Source organism: Phaseolus vulgaris, chromosome 11, assembly GCF_051622355.1.
Source record: "Phaseolus vulgaris cultivar YP4 chromosome 11, ASM5162235v1, whole genome shotgun sequence".
Lineage (NCBI taxonomy): Eukaryota > Viridiplantae > Streptophyta > Magnoliopsida > Fabales > Fabaceae > Phaseolus > Phaseolus vulgaris.
The window spans coordinates 2,441,834-2,451,563 of record NC_143508.1 but is presented as its reverse complement, the minus strand read 5'-3'; the positions used below and the strand labels follow the sequence as shown (position 1 = coordinate 2,451,563).

The 9,730-nt window shown below is 23.9% G+C and overlaps 1 long non-coding RNA gene across 1 annotated transcript; it reads left to right on the top strand.

Annotated features, from left to right (window-relative positions):
* Positions 1-2,972: 2,972 nt before the first annotated feature.
* Positions 2,973-3,548, top strand: LOC150022955 (uncharacterized). The gene is made up of 2 exons (XR_016517729.1): positions 2,973-3,125; positions 3,297-3,548. It is a non-coding gene; the product is annotated as an uncharacterized LOC150022955 (long non-coding RNA).
* The last annotated feature ends 6,182 nt before the right edge of the window (positions 3,549-9,730 follow it).

Here is a 9,730-nt window from a genome sequence, read left to right as displayed (position 1 = left end):
TGAACTTGGAGTAGAAGTTGGTGTTTTTTGTTTTCTTCTTATAATCACTGCAAAAATGTAATACCCATTGAAATGTGGCAAAGATTGTTATATCCTTACATATACTCCATTCATTGCTTCTACTTTAAATTTATATAGTTACAATAAATATTTTAATTATTTAATTATAACAAATAAAATTGAAAATAAATTATTTAATTATAACTTTTAAATATTATATTCTAATACATGTTTTTACTTTTTTTTTAATATGATTTTGTGTTACAAAACAAAACATGACACTAGTACAAGCACATGGCCAAACAGATAGTCACCTCTTGATGGTCTTGATGATGGTAGTGCATGTGTGTGTTTAGTTGTAAGAAAATGGCAAAATCTTTTTCATAGTTCTATATTATGCCAGCAAAAGTTAAGGAATTGTGAAGAATGATGCCAACACATAGAAAATGACAAACAAATTATGGTGTTAATTTTTTTATTGTGAGTCATAATAAAATAAAATATTCATGCATTAAAGTTCTTACAAAAATATTAAGATGTATCGGAATAATGGAAAAATAACGAATCAATATAGTAGTAAAACTAACCAAAGTTAACATATTAAAAAATAACGAGATATAAATTAAAAAATAGAAAATAAAGAAAAAATATTTATTATTTAGTTTGAATTATTACTTAGTTCCATTTCTCTTATATTTAGTTTGATTTGGAGAATAAATGAATAAAAATGCATGTGAGGATGAAAAAGAAGAGAAATAATTTTAAAAAATGGTGGAACTGGGAATACTATTTCTAACGTATGCTTTAAGGTATATTGGTGTGATATTGGAACTTTGCGGTACAAGTTGTTCGGTTTCTGATTCGGTTGGAGTTGAGTGAAAAACCATGTGGAATATTGTAAAATGTGTGAATGGAGAACATCCTTATATACTTTCTTGTGTTAAAGTCTTACTTTGCCTACTTCACTATTGTAATGGAGAAAAAACAAAATTACCTAAGATGCACGAAAGAAGAGATAGAGACATAAGAACCAAAATTTAGAATTTTAAATAAATATTTAATCTTTTAATAATTTATTATTGTTTTGAATAACCATAATTTTTGTTAACCTAATTTTTTATTTTATTTTTTTATATATTAAAAATATTTTTTTCATATAAAGATTGTTATTTGAGAATTCAATATAATAATAAAATTGTATAACAATATGTAACATGTGAATTTTTTTCTTCGCACTCATGGGACAATATACTTTTCTCCTTAACCACTCACTGTTGTCGGAGTTATCGGATAGGGAAAGTAGCAATATTATTGACGAAGCAGAATTATTATATTCTATTATTTCCTATATTGTAAAAACTAATAATATTAATAATACAATATTATTTTTTCACTTATATTCTATAATTATTAGTTTTTCATTTATATTCCTAACAAATGTTACTGATTTTTTATTTATTTTCTAATTTTTTTACAAAAAATATTACTTATTGTTCTTACAACAAGGACCAAGAACACTAAAATTAGGTTGACAAGATTAACTCTTATACAAATCTTCCGAACTTTGGGCTGGACTCTCTCGGTCTCTTCTCACATTGGGTGCTCTAGACTTCTCCTCAAGGTAGATGCTCTCGGCTTCTCTTTCGGCTAAGTGCTCTCGGCTTCTCCTTCGGCTAAGAGCTCTCGGCTTCTCCTTCAGCTAGGTGCTCTCGGCTTCTCCTTCACCTAGGTGCTCTCGGCTTTTCCTTCAGCTAGGTGATCTCGGCTTCTTCTCGGGTTGGGCTCTCGGCTTCTTCTCCTCACAGGTGGGTGTGTGTACCTGCAAGGCGCTCCGATGTCAAAGTCAGATATAGTTTTTTGCTTATCAGATCAATTGAAATTCTCCTTACCTTTTGAGTTGAACCTCTATTTATAAGGCTCTCTTATTGGGCTTAAGAGTTACTTAGGTCTTTTCTTTTTGCACCTAACATTTTGAAAACACACACCTGTATATTTGGGCCCATCTTATGGGCTTTGCTATAATCACTAATTTAATTTTACGCACAACCTTTCGGCGTCAGAGCCTCCCGGTCGGTCGAGACTTTCAGTTGACCTTTCGGCCTAGACAGTACACTTATAATTATACTTTTTTTTGAAATTTTTAATTAATAAAAAAAAATCTTTGAATTTAATTTTTTTATTTTCTTTGATGCTTCATACATAATTTGAGTATCTTAGTTTTTAATAAATCTATTATAAATTTATATTTATATTAAAATTGTTTTATAAAATATTTTCTTTAGTTTTGCAAATGCTGATAAACCAAGAATAATATTTGAACCAAATTTAAATACGGAAACAAGTTTTTTATTTCAAAAAAAATCGAAATTTGTGTTATTCAATTAACTTTTTGAAGTGGAGAATATGTATTCCCAGAGTAGTAACTACCTGATCTAAAAACATAATAATAATAATAATTATTATTATTATTATTATTATTTATTCTGCTTTATACTCGTGCTTGTGCTTTTTATATTGTGCTTGCATCAATAAGAAAAAGTTAGTTAACATATTCTATTATATGTTTGTATCGATTCGGTAAGCAAGTATAATCATAATATTTATATAGTTTCAAATAATACTAATATTTATCACATGGTAATAAAAATGAGAAAGACATTTTATAAGCTAATTAAGTATATCAATATAAAAACAAAGTTTTTGAATAATATGAACAAAGAAAAAAATTCTTAATAATTTTAATATTATTACTATTATTGACTAATTTTATTTATTTATTATTAAATAATTTTAATTTATTATTATCCAATTTTATTATTAGTATTATTTTGAAAATTTTATTAATATCAGACCTTCATCGTGTATGATTAGTTTGATGTAGCCATTAGGTTTAATAATTAAATATCTGCTTTAAAAAAACTACAAAAACTCCTACCACCTCTATAAATACCCATACCTTCTCATCTCACTTCACATAACCTCTCATCTCAATTCACCTCTCACTCTTACATCTCATCCTCACATTAAACTCTCATCAATGGCACTCATTTTCCAGATCCTATTCATTTCCTTCCTTATGATCACTGTCGGAGACAAGAAATGGCAGCAATTGACTTGTGTTGATGGTATAAAACACTTTTTTCTTGTTGTAGTTCTTGTGGGTGTTGTTATTGTTTTTAGTGTATGCATTAATTAAAAATGTAAATTAATATGACTCTAGTTTCCCATATTTCTTCTATGTTGAATTTTTTTTTTTAAATATTTGTCTAAAAATTCTCAATTTTTTTCTTTCACAGGATCAAGAATCGTGGAAACGGTCACTGTACAACCAATAAAAGTGCAAAACGAGTCTCTACCTGATTGTAATAAATTGAAATGTAGCTTCGATCCTGATCTTGAGTTTTGTAGTATATGTTGCAGTCTAGAAGGATATAAGGATGCTATATGTGTAAAAAAAGGTTATTATTATTTTTGTAAATGTCGAAAATAGAATTATATTGTGTAATATTTATTGCAAAAATTAGAATAAAATAAATATTTGAATGAAATTTTTATTACAATGAAAAATTGTAAGAATTTACTAATATAATTTATATAACTTTGTATTCAGTAAATTATAAAATAATAATATAAATTTAAGTATTAATAGAATAACCACTAAATTATTAAAGAGTATGGTGGTATATGATTTCCACAATATAGATGTAATTTATTAGATATAATTTTAATGAACAATAAACTTAGATTGATAATCATTTATTAAATTTTAATTGTAGTCTCTTTTATTGTTAGGCGTTCAAATACTTTTTTTTTTATAAAAGTATTGTCTATCGAATGCCTGTTTAAAGTTATACATCAAATAAAAACATTATTAGGAATTTTAAAAAAAAAACTGAAAACATCTATAATTCACTTATGATGATAAATATGATTTAGTAATATTAATTATAAAAATAATTCGTAATTTTTTAAAAAAATGTGATGGTTAGGTCACTTTTGTGTAATTTGTTGTAATGGTGAGGGATTCCAGATTGGGATGTGTGTAAAGTCTGGAGTTTCTGATGTTTGTAAATGCAAAAATTAGAATATATTTTTTAACATATATATTTAGTAATATAAATTAGAATATCCATTACTATCTCTTTTTTTTTCCTAAACTAATATTTAGTAATTATCTTTATCTCAAATGATAGTCAGTTTATATATATATATATATATATATATATATATATATATATATATATATAATATCTAATATAATTTATATAATTTTGTATGTAGTAAATTATAAAATAATAATAATAAATTTAAGTATTAATAGAATAACCACTAAACTATTAAACGGTGGTATATGATTTATATAAATAGATGTAATTTATTGGATACAATTTTAATGAACAATAAATTTAGATTGATAATCTTTTATTAAATTTTAATTTGTTAGGTGTTCAAATATTTTTTTTAAAGAATCCTTTTTCATTCGTTTAAATTTATACATTAAATAAAAGCACTTTTAGGAGTTTTTTTAAAAAATGAATCGCACTACCTTGCTTGGCACCTGAATGCATGCTTAGTTTTTTACATAAAGATTGGCACATAAAAAACATGTAAAATGGGCACACAATATTATTTTGATATTATGTTTTTTTTAATATGGATTTGAATTTAAGATAATTTTTTTAAAAAAATTATGAATTTGGATTTAACCTCTAATCCAAATATTTGGATTTATAAAAATAAAAATTAATTTTATAAAAAATAAAAAATTTAAATTTAAAATCTGATATAAGTACTTAGATATAGATTGTATTTGAATTGAAAATTCAATCAATTGACCACCCTTAATTAGCTAAAAGTAAAAATATATAAATAAATTAATGCATAGACTACGAAAATACAAAATAAATATTTGAATATATATATACATATATATATATATATTATTTAATAAGATAAAAGAATTAAGAATTAAATTTGTCAATATTCTTTTTAGTTCACAATCAAGTTTAATAAACAGTTACCAATCTAAATTAATTGTTCATTAAAATCATAACTTATAAATTATCACCATACCTGTTTATATATTATAATAATAATTAAAAATAAAATTTAATTAATACAAGATACATTCTGTTTTAATAAAACGGTATAGATATTACTACTACTTTGATAGATAATAATAAGACACTTGTAATATTATACTTTTAAATTATTATAGTCCAACATATTTTTACTATAGTAGTGATTACATGGCTTCTCATTTCTTCTAAGCTGGTTGATTTTGGGAAGGTAATTAATATATATAACAATTTCACTTTTCTCATCTAGCTTTGCTTATAACATATCACTTAAATGAGAACAAATATTTATTTTGCATTACTTTTTTGTGTATAGATTAATTAAAAATGTAAATATTATGATAGTAGTTCATCGTATTCATTTGTAGAAATTAAAAAAAAAAATTGTCTATTGCAGAATTAATAAGAGTGCAAAGCGAGTCTTCATGAGATTTTGTAATGGATTAAAATGTAACTTAAGCTCTAAGTTTAGTAATTTTTGTTGTCGTGGACAAGTATGTGTGAAATCAGGTTATTTTTAGTGCAAATGGGGTCCATCGGGTAAATCTTTTAGATTTTGGCTAGGGAATATGTCGTTTTTTAATATTAATATTATAAAAATAATATTAAAATAAGAAGATTTTATTATCATTCTGCGATCAAAATAATTATTAGTGTAATTAAAATAAAAAAAATTATTATCGTCCCGTGCGATCAAAATAAATTATTATCGCCCGTATAATTATTTTATGTAAAAATATTAATATATTACAAGTTTATATATAGTTGAAATTAGTTTAAACAGACACATAATAAAGTTAGTTAAGAGAGGATAAAGAGAAATTGGTTTACTTTAATATATACTTGAGAATTAAATGCTTCAAATTAACATAAAAAATATAAACATTAATTCACATTAAGAAAAAAATCACCTCAATGAGAAGCAATGCAATGGAAGCAAGTAAAGAGAGGAATCATGGAGCTCTTTAAATAAAAGGTAGATACTCTTTCATTATTTTTGCTTTTGTTTTTTTATGTTTTAGAAAATAAGAATTCATCAACTTTTAACATTGTTTCTGGCATAAAAAAAGACAAACATGTATGAAGGTCAAATATTTAGTTTTTTTTGGTTGTTTCACACAACTTTCTTTTCTGTTTGAGCTAGGTTTTAGTTTTTTTTCTTATATATACACTATTTATTTTATTTTCTAATACACATGTGAATAAGAATTTATTTTGTATTTTTTTCCCTTCTTTTCTCTCGTTTACGCTTGAGTTATTGTCTCTTTTTCATTTGCAATTAAGGTTCATCAGAACCTTACTTTCTCTATTATGATTACGTGTCATTGCATGTGTTGTACTGAAACACCACATCAGACAAAAAATATTTAGTTTTGTCTGTTTTAAGTTATTGGACTTTGCTTGTCTGACCCAACTTTCATTTCTGTTTTTTGTTAGGTCTTAGTCTTTTTCTTATATATACACTATGTATTTTACTCTTTAATACACATGCGAATAAGAATTTCCTTTGTATTTAATTTTTCTCTTTTACGCTTGAGTTATTGTCTATTTTTCATTTGCAATAAGGGTTCATCAGAACCTCCATTTTTTCATTACGATCACGTGCGCTCCATTAAAACACCACATCAAACAAGAAATTTTAAAAGAATGAATTCCTTAAATGCTAAATCTAAGTGTGTGTTTTTTTCTTCTAATGTACTTTATTCTTTATCATTAAAAATAAAAATCTAATACATAGATAGTAAATTTTTTAAAATAATCAATTAAATAATTTCGATAGAAACATTTAGAATAATTTCATATGTTACTGGAATCGAGTCATAAAATGTGTCTTCCAAAAGAGTGCATAAATAAAAAGGTATAATGACATACACTACAAAAAAAACACGAATTATATACGGATTATTACATACGGATTTATCCGTATGTAAAATCAACATTATATACGGATATTTACATACGGATTCTATTCCGTATGTAACTTTGCCACCACCATAAAACAAAAATCTGCAACGGATGGGATTCAAACACAAGTTCCCCCAATGACTAGGGAAAACTTGACCACTACAACAGTCAACTTCTTATGTATTATTACGATTTTTATTATACTTATTATTAACAATAATACTAATAATATTAATAATACTAATAATATTAATAATATTAATAATACTAATAATATTAATAATACTAATAATATTAGTAATACTAATAATACTAATAATATTAATAATACTAATAATACTAATAATATTAATAATACTAATAATATGAATATAATATTAATAATATTAATAAAATGAATATAATATTAATAATATGAATATAATAATAATATGAAATATAATATTAATAATATGAATATAATATTAACAATATTATTAATAACATTAAAAATATTATTAATATTATTAATAATATGAATAATGTTAATAATATGAATATAATATTAAGAATATGAATATTGAATATAATATTAATAATATGAATATAATTTATATTTTATTATTATTATAAATGGTATAAATTATATTAATAATAATATGTATAAATTATATTAGTAATAATAAGTTTAAATTATATTAATAATAATATGTATAAGTTATATTAATAATAATAAGTATAAATTATATTAATAATAATATGTATAAATTGTAATAATAATAATATGTATAAATTGTAATAATAATAATATGTATAATAAAAATGGTAATATGACCTAAGAACTTGTCAAGTCTAGTGGTTGATGCTTCCTTGATCTCTGGGTTTGATTCCTGCTTGTTGCAGTTTGCTTCCAATATTAATTTGGCATTTTTTCGTATGTACAAATATTTGCAAAACTCAATGCACATTTTTTTTTTCGCCGTTCATAATATAGTTATAGTTACAATAATTTTCTAGAATATTTGCAATAATTATAAGAGACAGTGGTACACCATATAACCTCATTACAAGAAAAGTATGAAATAAAAACCAATTTTTAGAGACTAAAATAATTACTTGCAATAATAACTAAATTAGAAATCATTTTAGAAACTAAAAAAAAATTAATTTCTAAATTAGTTTCTATTATTGTTAAATAGTTTCTAAATTGATAGAATACTTTCAATATTAACTTGGTTTATCCTTATTGATTCATGTAAAAGATGACACACTTGTTGTTGGAACCATTAAAGTGTGAATTAATGGGAGAAGAAAGAGATACCTGTGGAACAAAGTATATACTGGACAAAATAAATATTGAAAACAGTGAAACTATTAGGGAAGATTATCACAAGTAAATAATCTATAATTTTAAAATCAACAACAATTTTTAGTTGTTAAGAAATAAATTATAAATAGGTAACAGTTACTCTATGAAATGTTAGAAAAAATATAAAATAAATTAGTAGAAATAGAAACTAGAAAACTAATACTATTTACTATTATAAACAATAAAAAAAAAATTAAAATAAAAAATTATTTTACCATGCATTACGAAACATATGTGTTACTATGAATTGCGAAATATATAAAATAAGTTAAAATAAAATAATTATTTTAAAAGTAATATCTGTCTCATGATAAATAAAAGAGTTGTTATTAATTATATTGTACATACCGTTTAATAAACTCACTAAGCATTTAGATCCGGAATATAAGTGTCATTGATGAGGTTGATGTGGGATTAATTTTTTTGATGAGATGTAAGAGTGCATGGTGAATTGAGATGAAAAACTATGGGCATTTATAGAGGTGATAGGAGTTTTTTTTTTTTTTTTTTTAAAGCTTGAATGATGGAGGGAAACAAGTAAATTGAAATTTTTATGTTTGTATGTTTTTAATGTGATTGTAAAATTTTATTTGTTAGTTTTATTTTTATCTTTTTAATTTGATTGTTACTGTTAGGTAAATTTTACTTCTTAGTAATAACAGTATTTTATATTCCAAAATGACTGCATTAGAGAGTTTACATTTACATTCTTTTATTTGATATAAAAATAACAACGATCAACACATAACATTCTTTTATAAAGTTAAAAGTTAAGAAGTTAGATAAATATGGTTAGGTGAATGAAGGCACAGAAAATGTTTGAAATATGAAGATGGAATCTTGATTCATTGATCGATCAGTTTCATGTATATGGCAAAGATAGGAGAAAATTGATATCACTAATAAATCATACTCTTATAGCATTTTTTTATAGTAAAATTTGGAGACACAAAAATAATTATTTATAGATGGTGTGGTTGACCATTCTAAAATTTTTTCTCTAGATTGTTTCAAAGATATCGTGAATGAACTGATGACTGGTGTCTAAAACTCTTGATATGTATGTATTTGATTTACTGAACACATACCATGAATTGTCCTCTTTTCAATTGTTAATGACAATCCCAACTAACCAGATATAAATTAAAAAAAAAATTATTATTTAATTTGAATGATCACTTTTTTTTTTTTTATGGGCAGTTTGAATTATGACTAGTTCCATTTCTCATGTTAAAATTCTGATTCTGATTGTACAAAGGAAAATATCTGCCTCATGGCCCAACACTTAACTTCAGCATGCACCACATTATATTAAAACTAGGGTTGAAGCGTAGGTCCATGATGTTTTTGGCAGAAACATGACAGTATAATTGGAAACCTGACTCTTCCATTTATCTTT